Source organism: Apodemus sylvaticus, chromosome 22 (genome assembly GCF_947179515.1).
Source record: "Apodemus sylvaticus chromosome 22, mApoSyl1.1, whole genome shotgun sequence".
Taxonomy (NCBI): Eukaryota; Metazoa; Chordata; class Mammalia; order Rodentia; family Muridae; genus Apodemus; species Apodemus sylvaticus.
The window spans coordinates 55,221,220-55,243,734 of NC_067493.1; the positions used below are offsets into that span (position 1 = coordinate 55,221,220).

Sequence of the window (22,515 nt, forward strand, 5' to 3'; positions counted from 1 at the left end):
TGCCTCTGTCCTATTTAAGCAGAGTGGCAAATCTTGTAGGGTATGAAGTACCCAGTCCCTCCAGTTAGCTCTGCTGTTTAGAAGGCAAAACACACCTCACTTCTCCATAAGGTTGAGTCACAGCAATAGGTGCCATGTGTGCGAGTGAGTGTGTGTGTGTGTATGTGTGTGTGTGTGAGAGAGAGAGAGAGAGAGAGAGGGAGGGAGGGAGGGAGAAGAGAAGCCAGAAACTGAGCCCTGCCAGGGAGGGGCTGCTATCATAGTCACAGATTAAAGAAGCCAAGCTCTGCCAAGCCAAGCCAGAGAGGTGCTCAGCAGTCAAGAGCACTTCTTGCTTTTTCAGAGGACTCTTGGTTCCTGGCACCACCGTGGTCCTCTCACAACCCGCTGTAACTCCAGGTCCAGGCTAGCTCAGTCTCCTCTGTCTGACCTACGAGGGCACTGCATGCAGGTGATGTAATTACATACACAGATGAACGCACATACATAAAATAAACACACCAATCTTTAAAAAATAGAGCTTTGCAGAGTAAAAACTTGCTGAGCAAGTTGTTTGGTTCTGGTAGACCTTGATTTACACAACACATAATTTGCACACACATACATTGCCTAATTTATTATATATATATATACATATACATATATATATATATATATATATATATATATATATATATATATTTGAGACGGAGTTTCTTTACATACCCCTGGATGTCCTGGAACTCAGTATTTAGACCAGGCTGGCCCGGAGCTACAGAGGGAGATCCATCTGCCTCAGCCTCCTCCGTGCTGGGACTAAAGGCGTGTACCTTCTGTTTTGAGGTGTCAGTTTAACTCAATTCCTGCAACAGGAATTCAGGGGTTCTACCACTGAACGTCGACCAAAGATTCCTGGACATTTCTGATGCTAAAACAAAGTAAAAATTCGTCCCCCTGTGAATTGTAAAGAGGCCTTGCTTTGGGAAATAAATGGCCCAACCCCTCAGCTGGCCCAGTTCCCTTGACCCAGGTCCCTTCGATCTTGGTATTTCAAGGCTTGATATTTCTGAAGGGGCTTTGGCTATGGGATAACCTTACACTCAAGATTAGGAAACTGAAATCCAAAGAGGCGAGTGAAATGGCCCCTGGTTCACTTCATTTGAGAATAATAGGGCTGGGACATATGTCTGCGAGTTCACATGAAGGGACTTTAGACAGGGAGTCTTCATTGCTTCACTTGAGGAAAGGAGTCTTTAACTCTCTCTGGTAGGTGTGGTCCAGCCCAAGGGTTACCACCCTGCCCAGGATAGCCATGTGACAGAGAGTGTGTGGGTGAGGCGTGAACCCTGATGGAGGCGGGGCTTCCGTTTTTATTACGAGGGATGTGGGCGGAGCTTGAGACACAGCAAATAGGATGATAATAGGTTCCCTGGGGCTTCAGGAAATCCGTGCGGGGATTTGCAGCGCTGAACTGGGGGAAGCTAGGTTTAGTGGGGACCGGGCCGGGCTCACGGACTCGATGGGCAGTTAGCTGCGCTCAAACAATCAAACCCATAGGGAGGTTCCGCAGGGCCGTGGGTGGTGCTTAAGAGCGCCCGCTCCGGTTCTAAAGAACTGGGTGGGGCTGGAAGGAGCCTGTGGGCGTGGCCACCCGGGCCATTCAAATGCCCCGGAAAGCGGGTGTGTGCTCCGAGCTTCCTTGCACCTCCCCGCACTACCAAAGGGGGCGCTCTAAGGAGAGCCGGGCACCTAACCCGGACCTTCCGGAAGTGGGCGTGGCTAAACGCGTCTCGACGGCGCTGGTTGGGTGCGGCACGGCGTCGGGGCGGGGCCTGCTCGAGGAGGCCTGGGCAGCGGCGGCCGCGCCCCTCCCCCGCGCGGCGCTCAGTGCCAGGCGGGAGGCGGCAGCGGTTGGAGGCTTCGCGGGGCTTTGCAGCTGGGACTTCAGTGGCGCCTCAGGCACCCGGGCTCTGGTAGGCAGCGCGCGCTCAGGAGGGGCAGCTCGGGAGCGAGCCGGGGCGGGCGGGCCTCCCGGCCCCGCGTGTGAAGCTCCCCGGCTGACAGGAGCCGGCGGCGCCGAGCGTGCGGGGCGCACGCGCGTGCCCGGGCGCTGCGGCTGGGGGATGGCCGTCTGCGGGCAGCCGTGGGCCCGGCAGCCGTGAGGCGATGTCTGTGGGCTGCGGGGAGGCCGCGGCCGAACGCTCACGTGGGACTGGGTGCGCGGGGCGCGTCCGGGCGGGGCTCCTGGTGCATGGCCTCCTGGACCCCGAAGACCTGGGGCGGGGGCGGGCTGCAGCGGCGTGGCCTGGAGGAGGAACCCTGTCCGGGTGCGGAACCTAGTGACCCGCGGGGCAGGTGGGGCTCGGCCGCGCCGAGATGGCTAGGATGACATCAGAGGTGGAGGGTGGGGACGCCCAGCCCAGCTCTGCCGCCGGTCCCCCGGAGGGCGTACGCACAGCAGCCCTATCTCCAGTGATGTGAATGCGCTGGGGGGAAGTGGCCGGCTGCTGGGCTTGCCGAGAAGAAAGGGGCTTCCTCCCGGAGGGAGGGAGGTGCCGGCCCCGACGTCCTTTTTTGGGAGTGTTCAAAGGGTTTTTTTGCAGGCTGGAAAAGGAAATGCAGGCTTTCGCTCCGTCGTGGTTTAGAATCACATCCTATATTTGGCCTTCATGTAGGCTGCCCTTGTTTTGTGGTGTCAGAACGGCTTGCTCTACACATTTCGGTCGTGGGATTCAGAGTGAGAAGCAAATTGCAAGTGGTTCATCTCTCCCAGGATTGCTTCCTGTAAGCGTTTAAAAAGAATTGACCGCAGAGCGTGCTTATACACAGGGCCACATATGTTTAGTTTTGGAAATGGTTGGCACAAAATATTGTACTCCCATCCCGTGGCCTTCCCTACCGGGATTATATTCTAAAACAGTAAATGCGAGGCTCTTAGTCACACTATATAATAATGCGTCTCATTGTCCTTGTCTGGCAGAACCCTGACACCAGGACCTGCTAGCTGAGGGGGGAACATGATTAAGTACAAGCAGTTGCTTCCTGCCGCCTGCTCGGTTGTGAAGGCAAATTGTAGTTTGTATTCCAGACTGCAGCCTCAGAGCAACTGAACAAAGTACTTGGTTCTGCATATGTTAGAGAACTCTGACCTAGGGAGACTTGGAAGTGTGTTTCACACACAGTGATATTTGGATAGACAGTCTGACATTAAACATCGAATCTAGGAGGTTACATATCGTACTGGCTAGTTTTCTTTTCTTCTTCTTCTTTTTTTTTTTTTTGGTTTTTCGAGACAGGGTTTCTCTGTGTAGCCCTGGCTGTCCTGGAACTCATTCTGTAGAACAGGCTGGCCTCAAACTCAGAAATCTGCCTGCCTTTTCCTCCCGAGTGCTGGGATCAAAGGTGTGCCCAGCGGCGGAGCTTTTTTTTCTGTTGACACAAGCTAGAGTTATCAGAGAGGAGGAAGCCTCAATGTCTCCAAAAGTTGGGCTTGTAGGAAAGCCTGGGGGGCATTTTCTTAATTCGAGATTCTTGGTGGAGGGCCCAGCCCACTGGGCAGGGCCATCCCTGGGCTGATGGTACTCGGTTCTATAAGAAAGCTAAGAAAGCCAGCTGAGCAAGCCACTGAGAAGAAGTCAGTAAGCAGCACCCCTCCATGGCCTCTGCATCAGTTCCTGCCTCCAGGTCCCTGCCCTGTGTCAGTTCCTGTCCTGACTTCCTTTGATGATGAACAGTGATGTGGACGTGTAAGCTGAGTTAACCCTTTCCTCAGAAAGCTGCTTTGGTCATGGTGTTTCATCACAGCAATAGGAACTAGAACTAAGAGACATCTATAAATAGAGAAGAAATGTGGGAAAGCAGAATTGCCTTATATCATAGCTCTAGAAATGCCCTGTCTTTTGGTAGTTGACAGTCACACAGACAGACACATGCTTTTTTTTTTTTTAAGATTTATTTATTATCATATGTACACTGTAGCTGTCTTCAGACACACCAGAAGAGGGTGTCAGATCTTTTTACCGATGGTTGTGAGCCACCACGTGGTTGCTGGGATTTGAACTCAGGATTTCCGAAAGAGCAGTCAGTGCTCTTAACTTGGGATTCCCTGGAGCTAGACTAGCAGAGGGTTGTGAGCCACCTGCACGGGTTTTCTGAAAGTGCAGTAAGCGCTTTTAACTTAATCTTAGTCTCATCTTTCCAGTCTTTAAGTGTCATGAATTTATTTAGCATAAATATCCTGGAGAAATGTCACTGCAGAAGCATTAGAGTTTTCATGGTTATTCCTTTCTTCGACCAGATCAAGCTAATCAGTATTTGTGTCTATGTATAAATTAGGATTAGATTCAGGATTGTTAAATACCAATTTTAAACATTATTTCTGGGATCCACTCCAGCTGTGCGGGGAGTCGCTCTAATGCTTCTGTGGTAGAGTGTTTGAAATGATATTATTAGTTCCTTAGCTAAATAGTGGGGATGTGGAAGACTCAGATTTTTTTGAGAGTACAACATTCATTTAGTATTTTGATATGTCACAAACCAGTGCTTTAGAAACATAGTAACTGAAGTGCCTGACCTCTCTTGGGGGTGGCCCAGCAGCTACTGTCACACCCAGCCACTGCCCTGTGCTAAAGGCTCCCAGGCTTGTGTTCCAGCTGATGGTTTCCCGGATTCAGTGAGCTCTGAGTTGTCAGAATTCTTCGGGCCCTTGCCAGTGCCTTTTAAACTAGAGATGGCCTTCTGTATGAAAACCTGGAATTCTCCATGAATATTTCAGCATGCCCCAGGACCTCGATGTTGAGTAATGGAATCTCTTGGGTTTTCGTTGCCCTAGTTGAGGCTCTGAAGTTCACGGGCAAGATTCACTGCTATTTTAGTAGCTGTTTAGTCCTCGACAGTGCAGTGCGTTCTTTTTTTGTTTTATAGCGGCTTTATTGAGCTATGACTCACATACCATGCACTGTAACTCACCTAAGGTACACAACTCTTGGTGTGTGTGTGTGTGTGTGTGTGTGTGGTATTGTCATAGCAGTACAGCCATTTAAGCACTGAGTATTTCCCCACCCAGGCGAGATGCGCCCCGTGCACCACTGCTTCCCACCAGCCTTCTTCCTTCTCAGTGCTCATCCCCTGAACACCTCTGGATCTGCTGTCTCTAGGGCAGACAGACATGTGTACAACCTTCAGTTGCTCTTTGTTCCTCACTTTATCAACATACTTTAAGATTTCCGTGCTGGGCGGTGGTGGCGCACGCCTGTAATCCCAGCACTCTGGGAGGCAGAGGCAGGCGGATTTTTGAGTTCGAGGCCAGCTTGGTCTACAGAGTAAGTTCCAGGACAGCCAGGGCTATACAGAGAAACCCTGTCTCAAAAAACCAAATCCAAACCCCCCCCCCCAAAAAAAAGATTTTATATGTGGAATAACCTACTTCTGCTTGAATGCTGTTTCGCTGTATGGACATACCATATTTTGTTTATTCATTCATACTTGATGGGTATTTGGGTGTTTGCCTTTTGGGCTAGTTACTACAAGTAAGTCGGCAGTGAGCATTTGTTTGTAAGTATGTATGAAAATGTATTTTCTTTTCTCTTGAGTGTTGACCCGAGAGTGGAATTGCTGGCTATCTGATAAGCCTGAGTTTAACTCTTTAGAGGAACTGTCGTGGTGATTTTCAGAGAAGCTGCAGCGTTGGGCGTTCTTAACCCACAGTGAGTGCAGGCCACGGTGGGTTAAGAATCTTCTTCACAGCCGGGCGGTGGTGGCGCACGCCTGTAATCCCAGCACTCTGGGAGGCAGAGGCAGGTGGATTTCTGAGTTCGAGGCCAGCCTGGTCTACAAAGTGAGTTCCAGGACAGCCAGGGCTATACAGAGAAACCCTGTCTCGAAAAAACCAAATCTAAAAAAAAAAAAATCTTCTTCACAGTGGATACTATTGTCTGCCTCTTGGTTCTAGTCAGCCTCCGGGTGGGGAGGAGTACCTTGTGGGTCTGGCTTCTGTTTTACCCGTGGTCCAAAGTGTTGTTTCATGAGATCAGTGGGTACTTGCATACCTTCTGTGGAGACCTCTCTATTTAGATGCTTTACCCGTTTTTTTAAAATAGAGATTGTTTTACTTTTTAAGGATTATTTTCATAAACACCCTTTCAGTTACCCAGTTTGCCCTTCTAAGTTTTTCCTGATAGTGCCATTGAAATAAAAGTAAAATTTTGTAAATAGCCAGTTCTTGCAAACTAGAAATTATTCACTTAGAACCTAAATCACATTTTTATCTGTCAATCTAGTTTGTTCTTTTCTTTTCTTTTCTTTTTTCTTTTTTCTTTTTTCTTTTGTTTTGCAACAGGGTCTCACTCTAGCCCAGGCTGGCCTTCTAACACCAATCCTTCTGCCTCAGCCTTCCAAGTACTCTGGCAGTTTAGTTATTGCAAGTCAAAGGCCAAATGTAAGAGGGTTGGGGAAAGAATTGAATTAATCACTGAGAAGGCTATTGAACAAAAAAGGTTGTTTTTTTTTTTTTTTTTTTTTTTTTTTTTGAGACAGGGTTTCTCTGTGTAGTCCTGGCCTCACTCTGTAGACCAGGCTGGCCTCGAACTTAGAAATCCGCCTGCCTCTGCCTCCCAAGTGCTGGGATTACAGGTGTGCGCCACCACCGCCCGGCTTAAAAGGTTGCTTTTTTAAATCTTGTAGCTGCCCACCCTTTAAAATAAGTTCAGATTTATTTATTTCATTTCATTTAGTGTATGTATGAATGATGAGTATGTGTGTGTGTGATGTTGTGTTCCTGTGAATGGTGTGTGTGTATGTATGAATGAATGATGTGTGTATGAATGATGGTGTGTATGAATGATGTATATATGAATGATGTACATGTATGTGAATGGTGTGTGTGCATGTATGTGTGTGCGTGTGTATATGAATGGTACACATATGTAGGCACACATGCCACAGACTGCCTGTGGAGGTCAGAAGACAACTTCCAGCGTTGTGTGGGTTCTGGGGCTCATGCAGTTTGTGTTGTGAATGTCCAGCCACTGAGCCATGCCTCCAGCCACAGACTTCTTAATGTGACTCTGGATGGAAATAGTTTCTGGTGGCAACCTGCCTCATCTTGCGCTGTTGCTCCTGCGTCGTCTCTAGGCCACTCCCTGAATCCTCAGCCCTTAGGTCTCCTGAGGTGCTTGTTCACACGCCACCTCCTCCCGCTTTCTGGCTTGACAACTCTTTCACACTAGCCGACATTGCCCCTGCCCTGAATATCATCAGTTATCACTGCTGTCTGCTCCAAGGATCTAGGCCTGGGTTTGAGCGGGAAGTATAAAAGCTGTCTTCCCGGCACAGGCAGAAGGCCAGGACGAGAGCACCATGGACTGGACGGTAGGCCGAGGTTCTGCCTTCTTGTTCACAGCTTGGTTGCCAGTGCCCACTGGGTGTTTATTGTAACTCAGAAGTTAGCTGAGGTGATCCTGAAGACAGGAAGGCTCCTGTTTGCTGACATCTTTATTACCTTTATAGAAAGAGCATGAAGGACTGGTAATTCCCTTCTGCCTTTCTGGCATCCAAGTCAGCTTCTTACTCAGAAAGTGCTCAGTTGTAAAACTAAAGTGAGACTTTACCCCGAGGCCAGGGCATACTTGTCTGGGCTTCCTCCCTCTGCCACAGCCTCTTTCACCATGGCAAATGGTTTGATATGATTGAGCCACTGGGCGCATACAGGCTGGCCTTGATGGCACAGGCCAGTGGTACCACCTGCCAGGCTGGTGTGCTCAGAGTGGGTGGGCCTGAGTCCTAAGGTGACAGACTTGTTCTTGTTTGTTTTGAAATGGGATCTTACCATGTAACCCTGGCTGTCCTGGAACTTAGACTGTAGATCAGGTTAGCCTGGGACTCACAGAGCTCCCCCTGCCACTGCCTCTGCCTCCTGAGTGCTGGAATTAAAGGCGTCTTTTCATCCTCTGTTTATACCTTCTGATGTCTTTTGCAGGACCTGACTGCAGTAAGTATTCTTTAGCTATGCTCATTTCTGATAGTCTAATTAAAAACATTTCCATTACTGTCTTTCTGCAAAAGGAGGAACCAGTTGGGGATTATATCTTTCATTCACTGCAGTGGCAGGGTAGTAAAGAAGGCCGTGGAAGCCCAGGGCATTCGATCCACCTGGAACTGGAGTTACAGGCAGTTGTGAGCAGCCTGTCGTGGGTTCTAGAAACTACACCCTGGGACCTCTCAAAGAGTAGTAAGAGCCCATGTGAGTCGTGACTCCAGCCTCTGGCCTGAGCAGTTTAGACAATGAATTCCAGCCAGGCTCTGCAGAGGGAAGAGTGTTTAACTTTAGGGGATGTGGGATGAGACCGAGGCCTCGATTTCACTCCTGTCTGTCTGGAGCCACCTATTCACACCGAGGCCATGGTTTCACACCTATCTATCTGGCGATGCCTATTCACACATATGTCCACTGTCTCCTCCTTATGCTTGTGGACATTTGATCTGTTTCGCTGTCTATCTGTCTGTTTTAAAGACAAGGACTTCTTCCCAGGTATCCTAGTAGACTAGTCTCCTCAGGGTTAGGAAGGCTTGCACTGAGGCACTCATTGAGTTCTGATATGGCTGGCCCCGCTGTTGGGAATCAGACACCTCTGGTGGCACATGCCTTTAATCCTAGCACTTGGGAGGCAGAGACAGGAGGATCTCTGAATTTGAGGCCAGCCTGGTCTGTATAGTGAGTTCTAGGACAGCCAGGGTATGTGGAGAGACCCTGTCTCAAAACACCAAAGGGAGCCAGGTGGAGAAAGAAAAGAAAAAAAACCCAATAAAATAAATGTTAAGAGTTAGAAACTGTGAATGCCATATCTTGCGGTATCAAGATACTTTTGTTTTGTTTTGTTTTTCCAGACAGGGTTTCTCTGTATAGCCCTGGCTGTCCTGGAACTCGCTCTGTAGACCAGCCTGGCCTCGAACTCAGAAATCTGCCTGCCTCTGCCTAGCAAGACACTTTCTAAGGAATGAGTTCTCTTAGGGCTGATTGTCTTCATTCTGGCTGCCACTGCAGACCTCTATGAACCCTGCTGCCAGCCTTGAGCTTCCCAGTGCCTCTACTCATGGGCAGAGCTGGAGACGCTGGCTGCTCTGCCTCCGGCTTTTCAGATACCAGGGCTCTGCTCTGGGGCCATTGGACCGCACTCACCGAGGAGCTGGGGCCCAGCCGTGCCCCCACAGCCCATTTCATTTGTAGTGTGAAGGTGAGGTGGGCCCTTAAGTTAACATCAGCTTCCTTTTTATAATCTGACCCTGCCAGTTTTAGTGTCTGACCCAGTTTGATGCCTGCCTTCTCCTATCTTCCACCCTGGGTGTCTGCCAGACCTACAGACGGCAGGTCTAGGGCTCCCTGCAGTCTCCTGCCTCAGGCCCTGCTCACATATTCTGGCTGAGCCAGGATTAAAACACGGGTGGTCGGGCCGTGTTTTCAGGACTCTGGGCGCGTGCTGGGTGCGTGTGGCAGCGCGGCCAGTCTTGGATGAGCTTTGCTGGAGACTTAGCTTCCTAGTTTTGTTCGTGATGGGGTCTTGCTATGTTGCCTAGGTTGGCCAGGAACTTGTTCTGTAGTGCAGCATGGCCTGGGGTGGCAGGCATGTATCTGGCCACATCTGGCTGATTTTAATTAATTAATTAATTAATTGTGCGGGGGTTGAAGACAATAAGTATTAGTCACTTTTATTTTTTCAATAAGATAAGCTGTGATCACATTTTATGTTTCAAAGGCCTGTTAAAGATGAGTTTCTCTTGTCTTACTGGGAAAAAGGGCGCCTGTCTTGCTGAGCTTGGGTGGGAACAACGCATTCGGCTGTTGCTGGAACAACTGACAATCACCGCTTCCCACTGGGCAGCCGAGACAGTGTGCGTGAGTGCAGTCACGGGTGGCTTGGTGGATGAGCCACTGGAGTCCCCAGTTGCTAAGAGCTGCTGAAGGCCCCCACCCCAGGAGGGCAGAGCATGGCGACAGCGGGGAGGGGCTTGGAATTGGATGGATGCTCCACAGGGTTCAGAAGCAGCTCTCCTGAGGACAAAGGGTTAATCATTATTTGCTCACTTCACACAAGACACACTTAAATTCCTTTTCAGAACCGTCAGCATTCTTTCCCAGTTAAAGATTCTAATTCCGTTCATTCTTAGGGACTTAAGGAATCGAGACTGATTTATGCATATAAGAGTGTGTGCTGCCCCAGCGGTGTCTCTGGGCGCTTGCAAGTGAACTCGAGCTCTCATCGCCATTAAACAGGGAGATTTGTGCTAAAGTTTATTTGTATTTTTAAATTTTACTTTGTTTTTGTTGCAGTGTCTATTTCAATATTACAGTAAAAAAAATGAAGACTTTATTAATGTTTATAATGCTTACAAAGAAAAGAGATGTTAAAAGCAGTGTACCTCAGATTTAAGAAAAAGCTCTAATTAAACACTTGTATTAAGTCTATATCCAAATATTCATTTTGGACCAAAATTGAGATCATTTGGTCAGTATTTATGCCTGCTGGTTATGTGCAGTATTTCTATACAACTTTTGATTTGAACTCTCAGGCCAGTTTCCTAACATTGCAGAAAAGAAACATATATGCTCACCTACATTAAAGGAAGGAATGGAGCAGGGAGTGCCCAAGGCCTCCCACATATGTACAAGCATTGACCTTTGCCAGAACTAAACGCTTCTTCCATAAAAGTAATAGATTGCCCAGGCTGCAGACGTGGCTCAGCGGTGAAGAGCACTGACTGCTCTTCCAGAGGTCCTGAGTTCAAATCCCAGCAACCATATGGTGGCTCACAACCATCTGTAATGGGGTTTGATGCCCTCTTCTGGTGCATCTGAAGATAGCAACAGTGTACTCATAGAAATAAAAAAATAAATATATTTTTAAAAAAATATTAGATAGCTAGGGCTGCAGTGATGGCTCCATGGTTAAAAGCAGCTACTGCCCTGAGTGGGTTTGATTCCCGGCTTCCACATGATGCTCACAGCTATATATATCACCAGTCCCAGGGACCCAAGGGCACTGGGCAAGCATATAGGACAGAGATGATGTTCATGTTGACAAACTACTGATGCATGTAAAATAAAAATATGTTAATCTGACAATGTTATATATAAGTCTTCAGACACCCAAGAAGAGGGCATCAGATCACATTATGGATGGTTGTGAGCCACCATGTGGTTGCTGGGATTCAAACTCAGGACCCCTGGAAGAGCAGTCAGTGCTCTTAACTGCTGAGCCATCTCTCCAACCCCAATCTAACAGTATTTCTAGAAATTTATTAAATAGACAAGCTCTATAGAACTAGGGGCAGGGCTACTTCAAGCAAAATTTCTGTATGGAAAAAAATAAAGGGCATAAAGACTTTGGGTGGTATCTGTACATTTTCACTAAAATTTTTATTGGGGGTGGGGGTGGGGGTGGAATTTCAATTCTTATTTTAAAAATTGATAATTTTAGCCGGGCGGTGGTGGCGCACGCCTGTAATCTCAGCACTCTGGGAGGCAGAGGCAGGCAGATTTCTGAGTTCGAGGCCAGCCTGGTCTACAGAGTGAGCTCCAGGACAGCCAAGGCTACACAGAGAAACCCTGTCTCAAAAAAAAAAAAAAATTGATAATTTTTTTTTTCCGTGTGTGTGCGCCTGTGTACCTGCATAGGGGTGTGTGCCTATGAGTTCACTGAGGGCTGCCTCCCGGAGCTGAGAACCAAACTTGGGATTTATAAGAACAGTTACTTCACAAGTGAGCCACTGAACTCATTTTGTGGTTAGTAGTATCTGTAGCTTTCAACATTGTCGTCTCGGTTTCTCTTGGCAAGCAGGAGAGGTTATGGAGCCAGCAAAGGCAAGCACTGCTCTTTGGATGATACTTGGTAAGATGTATTGTCTGCTTTTATTTCTAATTTTTAGAATTTACCGTGTGTGTTTGTGAGTGCATGACGTGTGTGGCAGTGTGTGTGTGCAGTGCCATGGGTACAGGGCAGAGGACATCCTTGTGGGATTGGTTCTCTCCTTTATCTTTCCTTGACTCTAGAGATCAAACTCAGGTCAGCAGGCTCCCAGGACAAGCGCTTATCCCCTGGGCCGGCTTGCTGGCCCATAGTCTCTTAGGAGTAGGGCGCTGGCTACTCGGCGTTCTCTTCTGTGCTGGCCGCTGCTACTTTACAGCAAAGCTTCAGCAGGAAGTTGGAAGTCTTAGTTTTTCTTCTCCCCCGAGATTGCCACTTCAGTCTCCTGCCCTGTGAGGTGCCTTGTGTGCCCTGGGCTGAGCTACGTAGTGAGGGGAACTTGGTATGACCCATGGAGCCCTCTGAATGACTCTGAACCCAAATGCGGTCCGTCTGGAGGCAGACAGCGTTTGCAGGACAGGCCTGCTTTGACTCAGGACTAGTCCAGAGACTGACTTGGGTGTTTGGGGCTCAGATGACTTTTTAGCTACAGATTCGGCTTTATAAACCCGAGCTACAGAGAGAGCCGCTGTTAACTCACAGCAGTGTTAAACTGTTAATGGTGGCGGTGGAATTCTGATCTTGCTTGCTGAGAGCCATGTGGAAGAGGAGAAGACCCGTGCTCCAGCTCCTGGCTTCTTTCTACAAGACGTGTGTCCAGAAGCCTCCCGCCTCAGCTGAGCAGCCGCCATGTCTGCTCTGACCTCCCAGTGGTGGGAACCAAGCGAATGGCTCACCCATTGTCTTGTGCTCACTGATGATCATTATCCCAGACTGACCAGGGTCAGGCTGTCAGTCAGTCCATTCACAGATGCCCTGTGTTGGAGGGCGACCTAAATTTAGCATCATCTTGTCTATTTCCTGAATGTTGAGATTATAAATAAGCCTCGAACTCATAGAGATTAGCCTGCCTCTGCCTCCCAAGTGCTAACATCAAAGGTAGGTACCACTACTGCCTGACTGTATTTTGTTTTTAATTAGATGCGTGTGTCAGGGGGAGGTGTGAATGAGTGCTGAGACCTACAGAGGCCGGAGGTTTCGAATCCCTATAGCTGGAGTCTGAGCTGCCTGACTCGGGTGTTGGGACTCAAATTCAGGCCTTCTGCAAGAGTAGTGCATGCTTTAGCAGTTGGGCCCTCTCTCCAGCCCAAAAATTTTGAAAGAGAGTTTCCTTGTTGACTAACAGATTCCCTCTGAACTGTATGTGTTCAGGGGAATAAGGTTTCAGCTCACACTGGCCTGTCCTACACAGAGGTGCCCTGTAGCTGGAAGGGAGGAGCTCTGTATCCTGTCCCCTGTGAGAGAGTCTGCTAGTGTTCTCCTCCCTCTTTCCTCTTTTCCATCTGGGGACCGTAGTGGGATGGCCCTGTGACTTTGGGCACCTTTGGGAGGAGGTTAGGGAAGGGTGGCACCTGAGGCTTGCAGTGCCAGAGGTACCCCATTCTCTGCCTGACTTTCTGCTCCTCTGTCAGCTCCTTCCGGTGCATCTCCTGTGGAGGCTCTGGAGTAGCTGTTTCTAAGCTGTCTCTCAGACACACTGTGTGCAAAGGGCAGGAGGGTCAGGAGCTTGATTTTCCCAGGTACAGTTAGAGGTTTCTGGTTTATAAAATTTGTTACATATTAGCTTACCTTGAAAGTGTACAAACGGATTTTTCTCGTTTTTAATTTTTTAATTAACTTGTTTGTTTTCGAGATAGGGTCTCTCTGCATAGTCTTGGCTGTCCTGGAACTTACACTGTAGACCAGTCTGGCCTCTGCCTTCCCAGTGCTAGGATTACAGCTGTGTACTACCAGTGCCCTGCTTGTTGTTTGTCAGGGTCTCTCTGTGTAGCCCTGGCTGATCTGTGGCTCTGTGTAGACCAGGATGGTCTCAAATCCTCTGTCTCGGTCTCAAATCCTCAGATCCTCTGTCTCTGCTTCTGGAGTGCTGGGACTCCAGCCTTCCGAAAGGTTTCAGAGCGCAGCGCAAAGCTCCTGCAGACATCTTGCATGCATAGTCTTTGGTGTGGATGCGCATGAATAAGCCTGTTGTGGGGTGTCCCGAGCAAGGCAGCGTCTGAGGGTGTGTGATGGTGTTGGATTGGACTAAACCAGGAGTAAGTGGGAAAAACTGCAGTGTGGGTGGTTTTGTTCAAACTGCCGAAGTTGTGATGCTAGAATGTGTTGTCATTCAGTGTGTTTGAGTACTGTAAAGTCCATACAATAGCCTGGAATAGCAGCTCCACCTGGGGTATTAGCACCCGGAAGTCAGAGGCACAGTGGCTTTGAGGTCAGTGTGGCTATAGAGTGAGACCCGGTCTCAAAAACAAAAAATAACAACAATGAACAAATAAAACCAAAAAGTCTACGTTAGACACGACGCTACAAAGGTAGAACTCGGTCTGTGGTCTGGTCAGTGGCCTCCACCAGCACTAAGCAGTCAGTCACCTTTTGAGTTGAGGTGGTAGAAGTTAAAAACTAAGCGAAGTGTGAGTTGGTTCCTAGTTGGAGAATGGGAACACCGGTTCCATTCTGTTCTATGTTCCTTGAAGGTATAGCATGTTCTGTTTTTTGGCGCCTTTGTTTCTCAGCATAGCCTGGCTGGTGAGCAGCTGACACCCGCCAGTGTGAGCTGAAGAATGCACAACTGCCCACCACACTTGTGGGCAGAGGCCCACATGCGTTTTCTTTAAGAAATAAAAGCATAAACAACAAATACTCACCTATATTAATTTCTTTAGTACTTGGGCCACTGAAGGTCGGAGGTCAGAGGACCACTTATAGAAGTTGTTTTTCTCCTAACGCGAGGCTCTGGGAGGAGAACTCAGGTTAGCAGGTTTATCTACAAGCATCCTTACTCTCACTAAGCCATCTTGCCAGCCCACATTTTGGGTACTGGAAGTTTACTTGGTTAAGTTCTTGAACAAATTCAGAACATTGTCAGTATTGGGGGTTTGTGCTGTGCAGTGCATGTGAGTGTGCGTGGCCGTGTGCGGGTGTGGACCCCGGAGCAGTGGTAGGAGTCGCCCTCTGTCAGTCTCTGCATTCCTGGCTTGAGAGGGCCCTCCCTGAACCAGAAGCTGCCGGCAGCTGGGCTTGCTGGCCAGAGATCGCTCAGGACCTGCCCCAGTGCTGGGCTCTGGCATGTGCAGCCGTGCCCCCCCCCCCCCAGGTTTTATGTGGGTGCTGGAGATTGGAACAGGTGCTCCATCTTCCCAGCCCCTTGTTTTGCTCTGTAGCCCAGGCTAGTCTCACACGCACTGTGTGGCCTCCGCTGGTCTTGAGGTTCGGATCCTCCTGCCTCAACCTCTGGAGTTCTGAGGTCATAGACTGCGGCACCTTACCCCAATTCTTGCAGCGTTGTTTCATAGCTCTGGCCAGTGGGTTGAGCTTTAAACAAGAACTAATCTCACTTCCTGGCTGATGTTTTCAGTCATCTGAAGTCATTGTCCAAGTGGATTCAGGAAAAGCTCAGTGTGCATCCAGGTAAGGGTCAGCTTCCCCTCGCGCCCGTCCCTTTAACACGCGGCCTACCCCGCCAGTGTCCTCACCGCATGTGCATGCTGGAGGAGTAGGGACAGGGGAAGCCTGAGGGGACTTCTAGTCCAGCCCCAGAGGAGCTGCAGGGCAGGTGAATTGGGTAGGGCGATCGGTTGTCACTGCTTCCCTGGCCAGTGTCCCACTCAGAGCTCCTTGCCCATTGTGGTTTGAAAGGTGTGGGTTTTAGTGTTATAAATGGCTACAAAATGGATCGTTTCATAATTGCATTTGTGTATTTGTGGGTGTTTGTGTGTCATTCCAGCAACTTACTGTCACTTGATGCTATGTTTCATGCTCTTCTTTGTGGCTAGAGAACCTGTCTGTCTGTCTCCGTGTGTGTGTGTGTGTGTGTGTGTGTGTGTGTGTCTGTGTGTCTGTGTGTGTGTGTCCTTTCTCCTTCCCTCCCTTTGAGACAAGGGTTCTCAAAGTGATTGTGTCAGACACTGGGCTTCTTAACAGGTGTGTGTGTGTGTGTGTGTGTGTGTGTGAGGGAGGGGGGAGAGGGAGAGAGGAAGAGAGGGAGAATGAGAATGAATGAGTGCATGTGCCTCTCAACCTTTTGCAGGTACATGGGGTGAAATCTGTAACCCGACCTAGAGCCTTGTGTGACCCCAACATGCTGATGTCTTGCCTTAACTTTCCCTTTTTTGCTCTGGGCTCCATCCTCAGGCTTTCTGAAGCCATCTGTGTTCAGATCCCTTGGCTCTTGATGTCCACGCCCCATCCCATTACCCTCCTGTCCAGTTCACCTCTGCCCATGCCTGGAGTTAGCTTCTGGGACAGCAGGCGCGTGTCAGACTCCTGCGGTGTCCAGTGTGGTCCAGGCACATGACTGGGACCTAAGTAATTGTTGAAGAAATGAACTAGAAGGCTAAGGACCTTCACATTTGAGTGTGTCATGTGTGTGACCCTGTAGATGCTAGAAATGGATTTGTTCTCCATGCCCCGTGCATGTGTTCCTAGGGAGGTGTGGGCAGAGTGTGTAGACTTGGGCTTTGTTTGACAAAGAAACAGTTCATTTTATTTTACTGTAGGCAGTTTTCCAGTTCATAGCTGAAGAAACAACAACCAGAATAACTTAGGCAGGTGGTGGCAGTCAGAGATGAACCTGTCTGCTACAGGACCGTAGTGTCTTGTGTTCACCTGTAGCTTCCTGTGACTTCTCGGCAGGAGTGTGTGTTCACCCATCCCAGCTTGCAAAGGGTAAGGACAGCAGGTGCGTCCTGCTGAAGCCCTCTGTGTCTCTAACAAGTGCAGTATCAGCCTGCTTTACCTGGCTGGCCTACCCCTCCCAGCCTTCCTGCCTCCTTGTCCCGGTCACACCTGCCTTTGCTTTGTTTCGTGATGCTGCTAGTTGTACGTATGGCTGGTCTTACAGCATTCTTTATAAACATGCCTTCTTATTTTATCGGATTATTCAGATCAGGAAATCCTGTCATTTCATTTCTTGAAACAATAAAACTTCCAAAGAATTATTAAAATTTTATTGCAAGAGAAACTTCATTGACTGACTAATGAAAAACAGAGGGAGCAAGTTTGGACAGTCATATTCAGCCTTTTTTTTTTCCTTCCCTGTTGTTGATAAGAAAAGTAGGTCATCAGTGTAGCAGGAGTGTTCCGAAACACTCTGGGCTGTTCAGATCTGCAGAAGGCCTGCACTCAGCCCGAGCACTCTGGGGATCAATTTGGTTCTTTGCAGAGGCCTCTGGGAGATGCCTGCAGCCATGGGTGGTTTCTGGGCTGCCACAGGGTGTTCTCTGGGGTGTTCTCTGGGGCCGGGAGAAGCTGAGCTTTCTTCTGATGCAGGCGGGGAGAGGCAGTTATCACAAAGATAGTGGTGATAAGCAGAGATTAGGAGAGGGAGGGATTGTGCACGAGCACCTTCCATGTTAGCTCTGTAGTAAGAACACGCACTGTGACGCTGGAGAACCGGGCTGTCTCCTAGCATCCTGCTTTGATAATGGTAGAGCCTCTGTGTCACTCTGTGTCCCTTCCTTAGGTAGGTGACTTACAGTGTCCCGCAGTGCTCCTTGCGTCTTCCCAGGGTCTCTGGATGCAGGTGTGAACATGAGTTCTTGGTCTTCAGAATCGCTTCATACTCTTTTCCCGTGATGGGCGGGCGGGCGGGCGCTTGCACGAGGCTGCCTTTTCCTCAGGTTGCTCAGTGAGTGCTCATGTTTCACTTCAGCTAGTTTCTAGCTTTTGTTTTTTTTCCTTCCCTAAAATGAGTACAAGTTGTAAAATATGAAGGTTCTAGAAAGCTTCAGAAAGTGTGGAGAACTGTAGCACAATTTAGCCTTTAGGGATTGCACTTCTGGTGGTGCACACACACGTCTGCATACATGCGTGTGTATACACATGTACATGTCTGTTTCTAGTGCCTTATGATCACTGCATGATCTCAGACAGTTGAACACTCATAAAGCTTTTTAAATCAGAAGTGAGGATTTACTTCCTCAGGTGAGGCTAATGCTTTCTTTGCTTCATCGCAGTGTAGGTTCTCCAGAACGTATTCTGAATTTTGGCTTTTCCATTTGCTCTTATGCTCGTGGGCTCAATGTAGTTTCATATTTAAAAATCACCGAGCCTGCAAGTGGAACTGCGGCCGTTGAGGCAGTGCCCTGTGGTAGGGCTCCGAGGCGTCCTGTCTGCTGAGGAGAAGTGTGTGTGTGTGTGTGTGTGTGTGTGTGTGTATGAGAGAGAGAGAGAGAGAGAGAGAGAGAGAGAGAGAGAGAGAGAGAGAGAGAGAGAGAGAGAGATGTGGAGTTTAGTGCTGAGAAAGCAGGAGAGCCAACTGCCATGCTCTGTGGCTCTGGGTCACTGTGACTCAGTAATTCTTTCTGAGGCAATCGCATGACATCTCTGAGAGAGGCTGAAACACGCAGGGCCTGGAAGCAAATTGCTTCGCAGTTCTGCCTCAGACGTCCTGTGGCCCAGGCTGGCCCACAACCACAGTTTAAGTCTATTTTCTTTTATTTGTTTCTAGAAACATTTTAGAGCCAGATTGTTTTGGGCTGTGGAATTGAAACATGCGTCTGCCCAGACTGTCCGTCTGTCCCTGGCTGAAGAGAAGTTACTTGGGGGCTTTCACGGGTTTGACTGTTCTGTCACAGTATGCTGACCACACAAAAGCTTGTCCTGTGCCCGCAGCATCTGTGTGAGGGAGGCATTCGTCTCCTGCAGGCAGGCAGGCAGGCAGGCAGGCAGGCAGGCAGGCAGGGCGGCCTTCAGAAAGGCCAGTGAGCGCAGAGCACAGAGCCCCCTCCCCCTCCCCCAAACCTCTCCTTAGTCGGTCTGGCTGGGTGTAGTTTGCTGTGCATGTGGTCGGTCCTCTTTCTAAAACAGTTGTTATTAGGAAGTACCAGGACAATTAAGAGCACTTGCTGCTCTTGCTGAGGACTTGGTTTGACTCCCGGCACCCACCGTCTGTAACTACAGCTCCAGGGGATCTCACATCCTCTTCTGACCTCAAGCACCAGGCAAGCATGAGGTACACAGACAGATAAAACAACCATATACATAAAACATAAAGACGAATATACATTAACTTAGGCAGGTCTTGGGGCTTTTTGTTTGTTTTGGTTTTGGTTTTTTGAGATAGGGTTTCTCTGTGTAGCCCTGGCTGTCCTGGAACTCACTCTGTAGACCAGGCTGTCCTGGAACTCACTCTGTAGACCAGGCTGTCCTGAAACTCACTCTGTAGACCAGGCTGGCCTTGAACTCAGAGATCTGTCTGCCCCTGTGTCCCAGAGTGCTGGGATTACAGGCATGTGCCACTGCCCGGCTTGTAGTTTATTTTTTAATGTTTATATGTTTGGCTGCACACATGTCTTTTTATCGCCTGTATGCCGATGGCATTGGGTCCCCTGGAACTGTAATTACAGGCATTTGGGAGCCATCATGTGGGTGCTGGGAGTCAAACCCAAGTCCTCTGGGCGAGCAGCCAGTGCTCTTAACTGCTGAGTCATCTCTCAGCTCCCCACTGTTCCTTTAACCTAACACAGCCAGTCTGCGTGGAAAAGTGCCTGTCATGAACATAGCAGCTTCTCGGAGGCTTGGCCTGCCCCTCTCAGGGGGAGCCTTTGGAGCTCTGCGGTTGCTGCAGAGCTGCTGCCGGGATCCTGCTAATGGGAGCTTTCCTGTGTTTCTCACAGGATGTGTTTCCTTTCATGCACACTACGGAAATACATCTGTGTGACTCTTCAGACAGACAGTGCCTCAGTAAACAGGAAAGTCAACGCTTTGGTCCTTTTCTTAAGATGCGATTGGTGGAGGCCAGGGAGAGAATGGAGGACCATCCACTCAGGTGCTTCAGGGACAGTTCACTCTCTGCCCTGCAGTGTCGCCCTACTCAACCGCAATGTTCCCCCGGTGCAGTACCTGCAGAACCCTGCGATGTCGCTCACTGTGGGCTTGCAGAGCCATTGCGGGAGAGCCAACCCCTCCCCCAGGAGTCCCTGCTGGTTGGCCGTGCTTCCTTACTTAGGATGCCTACCCCACACAAGGAGATCTGTGTCTGGTTTCCTTGGTGTTAGGAATAATGAATAGTACTTTTCAGAATTTAGGATTTCTTTATTTGGAGTCAGAGCTGAGGTATATACTGTCTGCCTACCCACACGCTGTTATGACGGAGGGTGGTAGCAGAGGCCTGGAATCCCAGCACTTGGGATGCAGAAGCAGGAAGACTGTGAGTTTGAGTCTAGCCTGGACAACATAGAGAGACCCTGTTTAAGAAAAAAAAGAAAAGCCTGGATTACTGGGTAATCAGCTCTCTTGGCTTCAGTGATACCTAGAAACCAAGGCAGAGAGACAAACGGGCGTGTTTCTGAGCTTGACTCTGGCCCTGGAGAGATCCTTCAGTGTGTGGGCTGGGCCTCAAGCATCCTCTCTTCTGGGCTATTCAGCTGTTCTAGGCAGGGTCACTATCGCTGTGAAGAAATGTGGTGGCCAAAGCAACTGGGGAGGAAAGGGTTAACTCAGCTTACACTTCTACATCACAGTTCACTGAATTCAGGGCTGGAACTCAAGCTGGGCAGGAACCTGGAGGCAGGAGCTGATGCAGAGGCCATGGAGGGATGCTGCTTACTGGCTTGCTTCCCCTGGCTTGCTCAGCCTGCTTTCTTATAGAACACAGGACCACCAGCCCAGGGATGGCTCCGCCCACAAGGGGCCCTCCCCCCTTGATTACTAAGAAAATGTTCTTGCGTACAGCCCTATCCTCTGGAGGCATTTTCTCAGTTGAGGTTCCTTCCTCTCAGATGTCTATAGTTAACATAAAACCTGCAGGCACATCAGGTAACCCAGGCTAACATCAAATTTGCTTTTTGGCCAAGGATAGCCTAATCTTACATTTGCCTTTCAAGTGCTAGATTGCACATCTGGCTTTGGCTGTTTTGCTTTCTGTATTTTCCTCTTCTTCCTCTTTCAGTGTAGTCACATCTGTGTGTAAGTCCAGGGTCTTACTGTAAATCTTGGGTAGCCTGGAAGTTACCATGTAGACCAGGCATTCCTTGGACTCAGAAATCCACCTGCCTCTGCCTCTGAAGTTCCAGGACTGACCTTGTGCACCAGCTAGATGGTGTGGGAATTACAGGACATATCTAACCGTGTGCACCAGCTAGATGGTATGGGAATTACAGGACATATCTAACCGTGTGCACCAGCTAGATGGTATGGGAATTACAGGACATATCTAACCGTGTGCACCAGCTAGATGGTGTGGGAATTACAGGACATATCTAACCGTGTGCACCAGCTAGATGGTGTGGGAATTACAGGACATATCTGCACTGCCGCCTGCTTGTTGGGAGTTGTGAAATCTATTGATCATTTCCTTAATTTGCTCAATGGCTCAGCTATGTCATCATTTTAAACCTTTTTGCATACGTACGAGTGTGCATGTGTGCATGTAAGTGTGCAGGTGCGTGTGTGTTTTCAGGGATGCCGTTCTTGGGTGTTTTTGCTTGCCTTTTTTCCTTCCTTTTTTGACAGTCCCCCTGAGCTGGAGCTGGCCAGCGTGGATCTTGCGCTGGGATACAAGTGTGCCACTACCCCAGCTCCTCTGCAGCAGTTCTGGGGACAGAGTCGGCCCCGCTCCTCTTTTTGCAGGGTGGAGGTGTCTCATTCGAGACAGGGTTTCTCTGTGTAGCCCTGGCTGTCCTGGAACTCACTCTGTAGACCAGGCTGGCCTCAAATTCAGAAATCCGCCTGCCTCTGCCTCTCAAGTGCTGGTACTAAAGGCGTGCGCCACCACGGCCCGTCAGCCCACTCTGGATATGCCAAGTGCTCTCTTGGCCGAGCTCTTCCCTGCTGGCCTTGCTATTGTTTTGTTAACCTCTGGAGTCCTGTTCCTGATCCCAGGCTGACCTTCAATATCCGCCTTAGTCTCTGTCATGCCTGGCTCACTGCCCTCTGCATCTCAGACGTTCTCACCATCTGCAGGGGAATAAAGGTCACATGCAGGGGGAGCACTCACAGCTTGACAGCCTCATGAGTGGCTTCTCTCTGGCAGGGTGTTTAGAATGGTATCTGGATCTCCTTGTTCAGGACTGCTTCATTAGTTCTTTCTCATACAGTTGGGAATTGGCTTCCCTTACAAAATATTTTAGTTTCTAAATTTATAGCTTGATCACTTAGATGAGAGAACTTAAATCCAAAGTTTGATAAGACATTTAATTTGTTTTAGTTTGTTTTTGATATCTTAGTTTTCCAACTGAAGTTTTGAATGCCATTTGTCAACACTGGTGGCTCTTAGAGAGAGTTCTAGTCTTTGGACTAGTTTTCAGATTTGTCTTTGTTTGGGAAGGGTGTTCATGCTGCTGAGGTGGGACCTTTCCCTTTCCGTAGGGAAACTTAGTGGGCTCTGAAGTAACAGTTGCTAGTGTTTCCAAATCAGTGAGGACTGCAGAGTCTGTGCTGGCCTCTGTACAGGTTAAAAACAAGCACATGCCACGCAGTCAATTAAAGCATAAGATAGAGAAAACCAAACCCAACCAATGCCACATGCAACCATTACCACAGTGAGTTGGGAACAGTTTCATGACCCCTAAAAGAAGCCTGT

The 22,515-nt window shown here is 49.0% G+C and overlaps 1 protein-coding gene across 1 annotated transcript in view; it reads left to right on the forward strand.

The window, feature by feature from the left end:
- The first annotated feature begins 1,835 nt into the window (after window positions 1–1,835).
- Coro1c (coronin 1C) overlaps window positions 1,836–22,515 on the forward strand; it is a 69,184-nt gene continuing 48,504 nt past the window's right edge. Inside the window, exon 1 of the mRNA XM_052167590.1 lies at window positions 1,836–1,952. The gene's annotated coding sequence lies outside the window, so the exon portion shown is untranslated. The remainder of the gene's footprint in view (window positions 1,953–22,515) is intronic.